At 45.3% G+C, this 11,965-nt stretch overlaps 1 protein-coding gene across 1 annotated transcript in view; it reads left to right on the forward strand.

Annotated features, from left to right (window-relative positions):
• Ralgapa2 (Ral GTPase activating protein catalytic subunit alpha 2) overlaps positions 1 to 11,965 on the forward strand; it is a gene marked incomplete at its 5' end in the record, with an annotated part of 268,892 nt that overhangs the window by 234,805 nt on the left and 22,122 nt on the right. The window lies entirely within an intron of this gene.

An 11,965-nucleotide genomic window follows, 5' to 3' on the forward strand; every position in this document is an offset into this window, starting at 1 on the left:
CATGTTTTTTTTTTTTTTTTTTTGTACCAGGGATCGAACTCGGGTCCTTGTGCTTGCGAGGTAGGCAGCAGAACCACTGAGCTAAATCCCCGGCCCACTTATGTATTTTAAAGATATACTTCAATCAGAATGAGAACTTGGTCAGGGAATTTTGCATATAAAATGTAAAGCAGACAATTTTCCCCTTCAAATAATCCTAGAATATAATGATGGACTATCAAGATACAAGTACCCATCATTTTATATCTGATATACATTTAATATGATGAGAGAATTTGTAATATGACCTTTCTTCTCACTCAACCAGCCTCATTGCCCTCTTTTCTTCAGTGTTACTCTTTGAATTTTTGAGTCAAGATCTCTCTATGTAGCTCAGGCTGGCCTTGAACACATGGTGATCCTCCTGCCTTAGCTTCCCAAGTGCCAGGATTACAGGCATATGCCACCATGCCTGGTTCCTTCTGTTTTACTCTTAAGAGTTGAAACTGTTTAGGAACTGAGAGGAAGTCTTAAATATGTGGACTCGATATCTGCCCTGAACTTCATGACATCCAACCTCTGAGGACAAAGGAAGACTGAAAATGAAGAAGCAAATAATCCCTAGGTCCCCTCCCACAGCCCCGTCCAGTCAACTCACCCAGAACATTGCTTTTCTATAACCATCAACTATGGTCACCAGCATGACACGGACCTGGGTTCGTTGAAAGCCGAGTGTCCACTGCAGCAGATGCATGGTGACAACACCAGAAGCATTAGGGATAGAAAGACACACACGGGGCCCCACACTGGCACCTGAGGTGCCAGGCCTCGAGCAGTGAGCTATGGTCAGAGGCCTCTGCATTAGATGGGCAAGATGCACAGCCCGAGACTCCTGCCACGGGCAGAGACCCCCAGGGATGGCATTTAGTGGTGCTACCTGGTCCTAGCCCTGACCCACGGGTCACTCTCACAGGCAGGACAGGGCAGGAATTCTCACATGAGATGCAGGTGCCGGGTTTAGTTCTCCTGAGGAAAAGTCTGAACACAGCACATTCGTTTTCCTCTGCAGTGGGTTGAAATCTGGACTGAAACAGCTGGGAAAAAGCTTCCACTTCTTCCTCTGGTCATCCTAAAAACATTGATGAGTGAGTGCAGCTGGGTCTCCTGTGGTGGTGTCTTGGTCTTGCCTGTAGGGGAGAATTCAGTCTCCAAAGCAGGGCCATTGCCAGAGCTGGGATTCACAAAGCACCCCACCTCTCTGTGCTTCAACTTACTCCTCAGCAAAAGACCATACCAGCGCAAACCAGGAGTGAAAGGGAGGATTCAGTGTAGCCCAGAAACTGGTGCTCAGCCCGAGAGAAGCATTTGCTCATTTTAATTGGTGTTACTAAATCTGACTGGTGTGGCTCCAGGAAGGTGCTGCTAGGGGTTCACTGACCCTCAGATATGATTGGATTCCCATGCCACAAACAAGTATCTTTCCTGGTCAGGGACCACTCCCTTTGTGGTGCATTCCTGGGGCTGGGCTGTAGTTTGGCAGGGCATTTGCCCAGCATACCCATAGCCCTGGCTTCCATCCCCAGCAACACCAAAAGCAAAAATAAAAAATCAGCACATCCTGTGTGCTTGTTGCCCATTATCTGTGAGAATATGACAGTGTCACAGCCTGGCCTCCCCCAGAAGCAATGCTTGTTGTCCTTTATGTTTTCCTCTGGTATCACAATAGACCTTTCTTTCCTCAACACTGAGCAGGGCTGTCACAAGAACACATCTCATGAAGTGCTTGGCTTTGGCACTTCAGCTGGGACTCATTGGAAATTACAGCTTCTCTGTTCTTCCTGCTAGAAGCCACACCAAGGGCATCTCCACCAAGACAGGTTATCTTAACAGCACTGTATGGGTACATGTTTTTCTTTGCATGGATGAGTACCAAGACTGGAAGAGGGTAGAGAATAAATAGCACAGTTGAGTCTACTGTGAAATCAGATCACTCTTGCAGACCATGGGAATTTTGGTGACCAACCTCAAAGCAAACACTTCCTGGCACCAGGGCCAAAGATGCAGCTTTATGGGACAGCACTTGCCTGGCTTGCATATGGCCTGGGTTCCATCCCCAGCACCACCAAAAAAATGTTCTTACAGCAGTATGCAGGTAACTCACAATATTTCCTGGTCATCTTTCCCCGAACACTGAACCAGATACTGGGATAGAAATTAAAGAGGTGTTTTCAGCCTTCTAGCTGCACAAGACCACTTTCCCAATGACGATGTCTGTGAAACCAATGTCCCCACACTCATACAACCCCCTACATTGTGCACAGCACCAGTGACTACTGCCTTTCCCATTGGAGATCTGGTCATTGCTGCCCCATGGAGCCTCAGCCCTCGGGCCCAAGTGAGTCATTGGTATCGCATACTAATGTAATGACCAGTTGGTTTTCTACGAAGCGGCAAGCGTAGTTTTGCTCCTTCGGGTCACAGAGGTGCTTTGTATTACTAGAATTCCCCTAGATTTCCAGTTAGGTTTCTGTAACCCTGCTGTGCTCCTATCAGTGTGTTGGGGCACACTGAGTTTCAGGGGTGGGCCCAGCAGCTGTGCTACCTACTCAGGTGAGCTGCGACAGCAACAGCCAGCTCAGGCTGCTGAAGGGCCAGGAAGGTCTTGTGGCAGCCTTCACACAGGCCTCTTCCCTCAGTTTCTAGGTCACTGTCACTCGGTAAACCCCTAACTTTTCCTTGGGTTTCTTCTTATCATTCAGTGATTTGGTACTAAGATGAATATCTTCCTGGAAAACTCAGACTCCTGCAGGCCATCTATAACTATTTTGTAGGAATATAGACAGCCTATTTTTCCCCTTCTGGATACATCCAGATCTGTACTATTTTGTGTTGCAGTACTAGGGATGAAACCCAGAGCCTTGCTCATGCTAAGCAAGTACTCTACCACTAAGTCCTTTTATTTCTAAATGCACAGAACAGTGACCTTAAATATAGCTCAAACTTTGTAAATGTCATGACAAGGAAAGATTTCCCTGAAATTGCTTTCCAAAATGGAAAATATATACAGAATTTGTTTCTGCCATGCTGAGCCCAGTGCAACTTCTGGGAGGCCTGACAGGCTATTGATGGCAGCAGCGGACTCTCCCAAGGGCAACATAACCAGAATGTGTGCTGCGGACACTTTCTTCTGTGCTTGTCAGTTTTGGTTTTTTGTGGGTCTATCATATATCATCATGATTCCCTTTTATTCTTACAATCAACCTAGACATAAACTAATTTGTAGGTTAAGTAGAAGTAGCTTTTGCCTTTAACGTCAGAGGGGTTGGGCTAGGGATTTAGCTCAGTGGCGCCGTACCTGCCTCGCAAATGCAAGGTCTTGAGTTCAATCCCCAGTACCAAAAGACAAACAAACAAAAAGATCAGAGGGGTTGAAGAGAAAATATTAGAGAATTCAATTATAATAATGCCTGTAATTCATTTAATAATACTTTTTCACTTGCAGTCAGTAATGATGAAGTCATATTTTTAAAATCGTGTACTGCTATTCAGTAGCATTGAAGACATTTCCAAATGGTTTTGCATTTCTAATTGTTTTCATGTAGTTGTCACTTTGAAGCTATTAAGTATCAACAAAATGTCATCAATGGTCACTGCTGTAGTGAAGGCCAAGAGTGCATTTTCTTAACTCCCAACATGCAGTGCCTTTAGATGAGTGATGCTGTCTGACAAGCAGTCCCAGCAACACTAACACTGGCTCCTCTCTGCCTAGAAAGCCAGGTGATGACAAAGCCTGGCAGGACTCTTGCTCCTATTGATTTCTCCTTCCTTCGGTCATTTTCATCAGCTGAGTAGCCTGTTGAATCTTTTCTCACCCAATCTGACAGCATTTTCTCTAGACTTGAAATAGGACGAATGACTAATTTTCTTGTCACTTATGTTTTTACTCATGTGAGACTTTGAGTGACAGTGTCACAGAGCATTTTCTCACTTGGTGGTTCATAGAAGGTGAGGTGCACTGGAGAATGATGGAAATGGAAAATACTCTAATTAAGAATGTGCTCCTTCACAAATCAGTCCTGGGTGAAAAACTGGTTTGAGCATTTCTAATGAAAATGGAGAGCAAATCCACAGCATGCGTGGAACATGTCGTTCTAAAGAGAGACTTCTCTGCCCTGCTAGGAGGGCCTGGGAATAAGAAAGCAGACCTTCTCTGAAAGTCTATAATTTAATAGCCCGAAGAAAATCTATTTTTTTCCATTTCCATTTGCTCTTATAATTTCCTCAGAATTATTCCTAAACTTAGTTATATGAGTATTTTCTTTTTTGAGCAGTAGTAGACTGTTCCTCTCGAGGAGTGTATCCTTAGGGTTTGAAACTTAATCTAATATCTTATACCTTCATGTGTTTAATTTCCTTTTCCAGAACATCTATTTCACATGGCTACATTGCTCAGTAAAGTCATCCTCTCTGTCCTTTCCAGGCTGTGACATTTGCATTGTATGATTCATTTATTTGGGGTCTTAACCAGTCCTAGCATTTAAATTTGCATTATATTGAAAGGCAAACAGTCACAGGGAAATGATGCCAGGCTTTAGACCGTAGCTGGCCTCTGTTCGGTCTTGATCACTGTGGAATGTCACCAGTCATAATGAGTAAATGCCAGCCAAACCCACCTGTGGCACCGTGTGTGGGCAGGATGGGGTACACCAGGAAGGGCATCAGTGCAGAGTTGAAATGCATGACTCCCCAGCTGCGCCAGGCTCCCTTTCTCCCCACCCTTCCTCTCCCTCTGTTCTTTCACTTCTCCCCACTTCTGGCTGGGTGGGCTTGGTGAGGTTTCCCAGCTTTGAATTCCCCCCTTCTCTCCCAAGATCCTCTCCAGTCTCTGAATTGACTGACCCTGCCTTTCCTCCCAGAGTCCTCTCTGCCACACCGGCACCACTCACCTAGTACCCAAGCGACCTGGATCCTGGAGGCTCACAGTGGCCACTCCCCATCACCCAGCTGAGTCTACCTGGTGGTGCCTTGTGCTGCCCAGGCCTACCTGAGCCTGGCCACTTTCTTTTCCTCAATTCACCTCCCTTCCCTGCTGCCTCCTTCTAGGCCTTTCCCACGGTCATAGACCCTCCTCAGTTCTCTCTCAAGTTCCCGCTGAGACAGCCCTGTCACCCTGCAGTACTGGATCTGCGTCTCTTTCCAGAGGAGTTACAAATGCTTCTAGAAGTGTACCTGCACATGATCTGTCCTGCTCCAGGTACCCGCCCTGGATAAACAGGTGAATGGTCTGGCATCACCGGGGATGCAGAAGGCTTTTGCATGTCTGGGGGCCATCTTTCCACTGGCTGTGGCTTTGGTCAGCAAGGACCTTTCCATTCAAGGGCCTTCTCAAATGCACAGTGTACACAGAGGACCGCAAGGCACTTGTAGGGCATTTTGAATGAGAGAGAATTCACACATCATGACATTTCCCTGTTTAAATGATGACGGGTGATTTTTAGTGGATTCACAAAGTCATACAGCCATTGCCACCTTTAGTTTCAGAACATTTTCATCACCCACAATGAAACCTCATGCCCAATCATAGTCAGTCTGCATCCTCCCCACCCTCTAGCCCCAGACAATCACGAGTTGCCTTTCTCTGTCTCTGAGTTTGCTGATTTGGGACATTTATAGGAATGGATAACATGATATGCAACTTTTTTTTTTTTGGTACTGGGGATCGAACCCAGAACCTTGTGCTTGCAAGGCAGGCAGCATAACCACTGAGCTAAATCCCCAGCCCAACTTGCAGCTTTTTAAATCTAGTTTCTTTCTAATAACGAAGTGTTTTATTCCCCCCACCTTTTTTTGGGATGAATAATATTCTATTGCATAGACAGACCACATGTTTGACCTTAAGGGCATTTGGGTTTTATCTACGTTTTGGCTTTATGAATAATGCTGCTATGAACATTTGTGTACAAGTTTTTGCATGAACATACATTTCCAATTCTCCTGGGTCTATATCAGTGGTGATGAACCAGTGCAGTGGCTGTTTGTATCATTGAAAGCTCTAAAAGTTTCACCATCACAGGTCTATACCAAGGGTAGAATTGCTGGGCAGTGTGTTCTTGTTGAGGAGCTGGTTTCCACAGTGGCTACTCCATTCCACACTCCAGCCTCTGCTCCATCAGCTTCTTTGAAATCCTTGTTATGGTTCACCCTGACTCCGGACCATGACCACCCTGCTAGGTGTGAGTTGGAGTCTCATCATGGTTTTCATATCATTTCCCTGATGAGAATGGTGTGAACATGTTTTCATGTGGTTATTCGCCATTTGTTTATCTTCTTTGGGTGAATGTTCATTTGTTCATTCACATCCACTAGGGGAACAGATTTAATATAAAAAATACATATGATAAATATAGGATTTACAAGGTAGGCTTACAGTGGCCACCTGCAGGATCCATGTGAGTGTATATCAGTCAGGCTGAAGAGTCTTCGCTGGAAACCTGGAGATTGACATCCAAAGGCAACAGCAAAGACTGAGCTCCTCCTCTGAAAAAGCCTGTGAGCCTTCCTTTTTCTTTCTCTTTTTACTCTATCCAGGCTCTAAACCTATTGGTTGGTACCTCCACCCCCAGGGTGGGTCTTCCCTTTTCCAGTAAATCCATTGTCCTTGCCCTGTGATAAACCAATCCTCTCGGCATTTCTTGTTTTTGTTTTTGTTTTTTTGAGACAGGGTCTCACTATGTAGTTGAGACTGACCTGGAACTCACTATGTAGCCCAGGCTGGTCTCGAACTCACAGCGATCCTCCTGCCTCAGCCTCCCGTGTGCTGGGATTACAGGCGTGCACCACCATGCCTGGCGACCACTTACATTTAAATTGATTGTTTTTTTTTTTGGTACCGGGAATCGAACTAGGGTCCCTGCGCTTGCAAGGCAAGTGGTGGAACCACTGAGCTAAATCCTTGGCCCTCTGGGTATTTCTTATCCAAGCTGACACCACAGTCAATGATCGCACACCTTTTTCCACTTTTTAAAGGGACTGTAAGAATTCTTTATATATTCAGGATACAAGATCCTTATTGGATCAATGATTTGCTCATGTTTTCTCCTATTTTGTGGATAAAGTACTTTTTTTTTGTTTGTCTTTGGTTGCTTATTGTTTTGATGTCACATCTAAGACCAAGAGGCATTTTAAGACTTTGTTCTTTGATGATTGTTCAAACCTCCTTCCCCAAGATGCAAATGTGGTATTTTCCTCTGCATCTTTTATTCTAAAAGCTACTGGCAGTGGGAGCAACAGAAGAATCCAGGTAACTAATTCCCTACTCTGTGAAGTGCTTTTCAACATTTCCTCTGTACTTAGACTCTCTACCCTGGGGGCTTACCCTTTCACTGAGTTGAAATATATCCATGGGGTATGTTTGACACTGTTACCAGGATAGCAGCCTTCAGTCCACAGCCAGGTGCCCATGCTCACGGGAGGACTGCCCATCTCTTTTTTGTAATGCCACAAATTCTCCCCATCACCTAGGAGGCTGCACCCACACCTGTTCCATTCCCTCCCCTCCACTGAAGGGAGTGTCACCCAACATGACTGATGCTCCATCTAATGATGCTCAAGGCATTCTCCGGTTCTGTTCTATTTCAAACATGCCTGTAAGTAACCTCAACAGTCTACCAGCCCAATACTGCATGTTTGTGTGTGTGTGTGTGTGTATGTGTGTGTTCGCATCTCTGTGTGTATGTGTATGGGTGTGTGTGACACACTTGAAATGCACATGCCATCTGCTTCCTGAAATCTGCTGAGGATAGGTGTGAAATACGGAGATGTGGAATAAGCCCCTTGGGTAAACATAGAGGTATCCATATACATTGACCTGGGGAACAGAGGATCTCCTTGGTGAGGTGCATCTCCCAGGGCCTCTGCCTGCTGGCGTAAGGTCGCTTTGCTCTTCACCTTGCACCAGTCAGACGCAGCCCCAGTGCCCTGAGCCTGCACGCTAGCTACCCTCTTCCCACCCACACTCCACTCCATCACCTCCCACCACACTGGCTCCTTCTAGCTCATGTCACTCCCTGTGATGGGCACGCTAGGGCAGCCGCTTCTCACTCACTTCTCTGCTGCCTCGTGAGACACAAGCTTTGGTGAGCTTCTTTCTGTTCTGGCACCAACATAAGGACACTTAGCCTTATCCTGCGAACTTGTTTTCTGGGGTGTGTTTGTGTGTCTGTGTCTGTGTGTGTGTCACTTGGGTTGAACCCAGAGCTACCATTCCAGCCCTTTTTTAGTTTTTGAGACAGGGCCTTGCTAAGGCTCTAAGCTGTCCAGGCTGGGTTAGAATTTGTGATTCTCTTGACTCAGCCTCCCATAGTTCTAGGGTGACAGACATGTGCTACCACACCCAGCTGCAAACATGTTTTTTGAACTTGTGGCCTCTAGTCCTGTCCCTGGTTAGATGCCCGCCACCAGCCCAGATGGGCACTTAGTATATATTTTTCTTTATTGTTTTGTGTGTATCTGGGTTTTGTAGCAGTGAGGTTGGACCAGCCTCAGGCCTACCCAGCACACGCTCCGCGCCTGAGCTCTACCCCATCCCAGCGCTCATCTTGTGAATGGAGGAGCACTTGGAGAAGATCTATTCCAGGTTTGAAAGGAGTGAGGTCAGGTGGATATTTTCCATCAAGCTTTCTGTGCCCAAGGACAAACAGAAAGGACGCTCATTGCTCCACATTTGCATGCAGTATTTGAGCAAATGCAGCCCAGCCCATTTTGGCATTCAGTTACTCATGGTAGTTTTGTGGAAATGCATGTTTTTCTGCAGCAGTCCCCGACCCCATGGGTGGGGCACTGGATTCTGCCTTTGTATTCTAAGATTCCCATCTGCCAAGTTCCCACGCTTTTCTGAAATGGTGAGCTCTACCATTCTGGTAAATTTCTGGATCTGAGCTCCTAAAAACAGTGCATCCCTTTCCTGCTTTTTCTAAGTCAAATGGACTTTTCCAGCATTGTTCACCTTGACAGTCAAATATATATATATATATATATACATATATATATATATATGCCTTTTCTAGCAATGTTGCCTTAAAGCAGCTCACATTGCCACCTTTCCAGTGGCTGCAAAGATTCGTGCTATGTCCCGTTTCTACCAGATTGCTTCTTCTTATGATGAACTATTCACACCTGCTGGAAAGTATAGTGCATTTACCTGAGCAGTGAGGAGCACTGAAACCCAGGCCTGCACCAGGCCCCATTTGTACTGACCAAGGAGTCTGAACCCCACCATGTGCTGCCTCCTCCTCACTCCAGCAAGTGTCTCCAACTCTCATCCCTCCCCTTCCTAACTGCTCAGGCAGTATTCTTCACGCTGCTTGTTCTTAACATTTGTGAAAATAGAATTGCAGCAAATGTATTCTTTAGACAGTGTTTTTACGGTGAACATCATTTCGTCTATATTAATGTGTGTGTCTGTAGTTTGTATCCACTGCTGTGTAGTATTCCACTGTGTGACTATTTTTCCCAGGGAAGTAAAAAGTGATTTCTTTCTTCTTTTTCTATAGAACATTATAAACTTACTTAAACAAGTACATATGTGTAGAAGTTCACATATCAAGGAGTGGAATTGATGGCCTGGGAGCTCGTACCCCTGTGCTTGCCAAGTAATGATGTCTAATTGCCTCCTATCAGTAGGTCCTGAGAGTCCTGCGCCCCATGTCCTGCTGACATCAGGCCTCGGTTCATGCTGTGTGTTTGCCGGTCTGCGACATGTGATATTGGTGTCTCCTGGGTCTAGTAACTTCTGATTAATAATGCAGTCAAGCATCTGACTGGCTATTCAGTAGTTTAGCCGCTGTAAATGCCTATGTCTTTTGCCAGTTTTCCTGGTAAATTACATATCTTTTTCTTGTGGACCTGTAGGTGTTCTTGCTATATTCCAAGCATCTGGCCTCTGTCTCCACTTTGTTCCTCCATCTTTTCTCTTCATGGTTGTGGGAAAAGGTAGACCATCATGTGAAAGGGGTCACATGAACCAGTCTTCTTCCTCATCCATCCTGGTTTTGGTTTCTTGTTGGATAAATCTTTCCACACCCCAGAGTGTGAAGAGTTTTCACATATATTCTTCTAAAAGTTCTATATCACTTATTTTGTTTTCTATGAAGAATTTCGCTTCAAATTGGAAACTCTCCAACCTTTCCTTGCAAGTTGCCTTTAAGCAGAATATATCTAGGGTGTCTCATGACCCAAAGACACAAATCCTGGGTATTCATTTATCCACTTGGAAAGTACTGTATTGTGCAGAGTGTTGTAAGCTGCCAAGAATGAGTATCATAAGAATGAGCCTGACTCCTACAGTTTGTGAAGTACAGTGTGCTGAATAGTGGCCCCAAAGTGTGTCTCCATTTTAGTCCCTAGATAAGGATCTTGAGATCATCTGGGTCATCTAGGTGGGCAAGTATCAGTGACAAGTGACTTCGTAGAAGATGCACGGAGGACAGGAGGAAGCCACATGGCCATGCAAGTCGGAATACCAGCAGATGCCTCAGGCCAGTAGAAGCAACAACAGAATTTTCACTGGAGCCCTGCTGCTTGGGGCTTCCCAGAACTAGGGAGAGAAAAACTACCTGAGCAAACCCATTTGTGGTTATTCACAACAGCCACAGACAACCAAGAGCCCCCCTTTCCCTGCCTTTTCCATGTCCCAGTATTCTGTGTCTGAATATCCTGGGTGCTGGCACTTTGCAGATAGGTATGCAGTTGGCTGATGACTCCCTGGGTTCCTGCTCCTCTGCAGAAAGCTGCTATGGATTAGAGAATAGGAGAATCATGAGGACAGCTCACTCTGGGCTTGCTAGTGTCAGAAATGGAGTTGCAAGAGTTAGGAGAGAAAGCAAGCAATTCATGCATAAATGGGTACAATACACACACATTCACATCAGGATGCTGCCTTCCTCTGAGGCCACTTTGCCATCTCGTATCCTGTCCAACCTTGAAAAATTTAGAGACAGCCCAGGCAACAGATTTCAAGGGTTGAAAACACTGCAGTTTACAATATTGCCTCTTCCAAACTATTCTTCTTTTCTTTGACAAAACATACTCCAAGATAGAGTTCTCAGGTCATTCTGGGATAGAAGGTTGAGATGCATAACAACAGGCAACCAGCACAGAGCCTGAATAGCTAAAGAGAGATACAGGTGGAGTAACTGCTGGCTTCTCTGTACTTTATGAAGTCGGCAATGGTAGAGACACAGTTTAAACATAGATAGTCAAGTTTAAGTTGCAGGTTGACATTTACAGCCCACATAGATTTAAGTCTTTTTGCCATTCTTTGGCAGGTAGCTCCAGCCTTGGATGAGACCGTGAAATTAATCCTGTGTACTCTAGGTTCACTTTGCTGGAAGCGGTAAAGATTAGATTATCTGAGTTCTTGTGTCATTTCATCCAGGGACTAACTGGGACCCTAGGGTATCCCTTGGACTCTGAGCTCTACTTCTTGGCTGGTGAGGTGGAGACCATAAGCTTGGCCAGCATAGGAGGGTCTTGCTGAAAGAAGGTTTGCTGACCAAAGTTTTACCTCAGGCATTGGAGGGGTTTGCTCATCCTCCATGGTGGGAAAGGGGCCAGAATTCAAACCCAGGCCTTTCTCCCATCAAAATACAGTTCCTTCCTGTCATGCTGTTGCTATCACTTCTAAAAAATAATAATCAGAGTAAAATTGGGAGAATAGGTTTGAGCCTCAGGCTGTCACACCCAGCACATTAGCAGAGCATGCGTGCACTGAGGGTCTCAGAAAATTCAGAGATTTTTGGTAAAATGCAACCAGCACAGACACACAGCCTCTGAAATCATGTAGAGAAATGTTAACCACTGATAAAGTACGTACAGACAGTGTCAGTAACAAAATCCAAAGCTACCAAGGTTCTGTTTGATAATTTGAGTGTTCTCTGAATTCAGTAATGAAAATGAGCTCCTTTAAAAAGTATTTTTCTTTTTTTTT

Source organism: Fukomys damarensis, unplaced genomic scaffold (assembly GCF_012274545.1).
Source record: "Fukomys damarensis isolate Sample0158 unplaced genomic scaffold, DMR_v1.0_HiC HiC_scaffold_7, whole genome shotgun sequence".
Taxonomy (NCBI): Eukaryota; Metazoa; Chordata; class Mammalia; order Rodentia; family Bathyergidae; genus Fukomys; species Fukomys damarensis.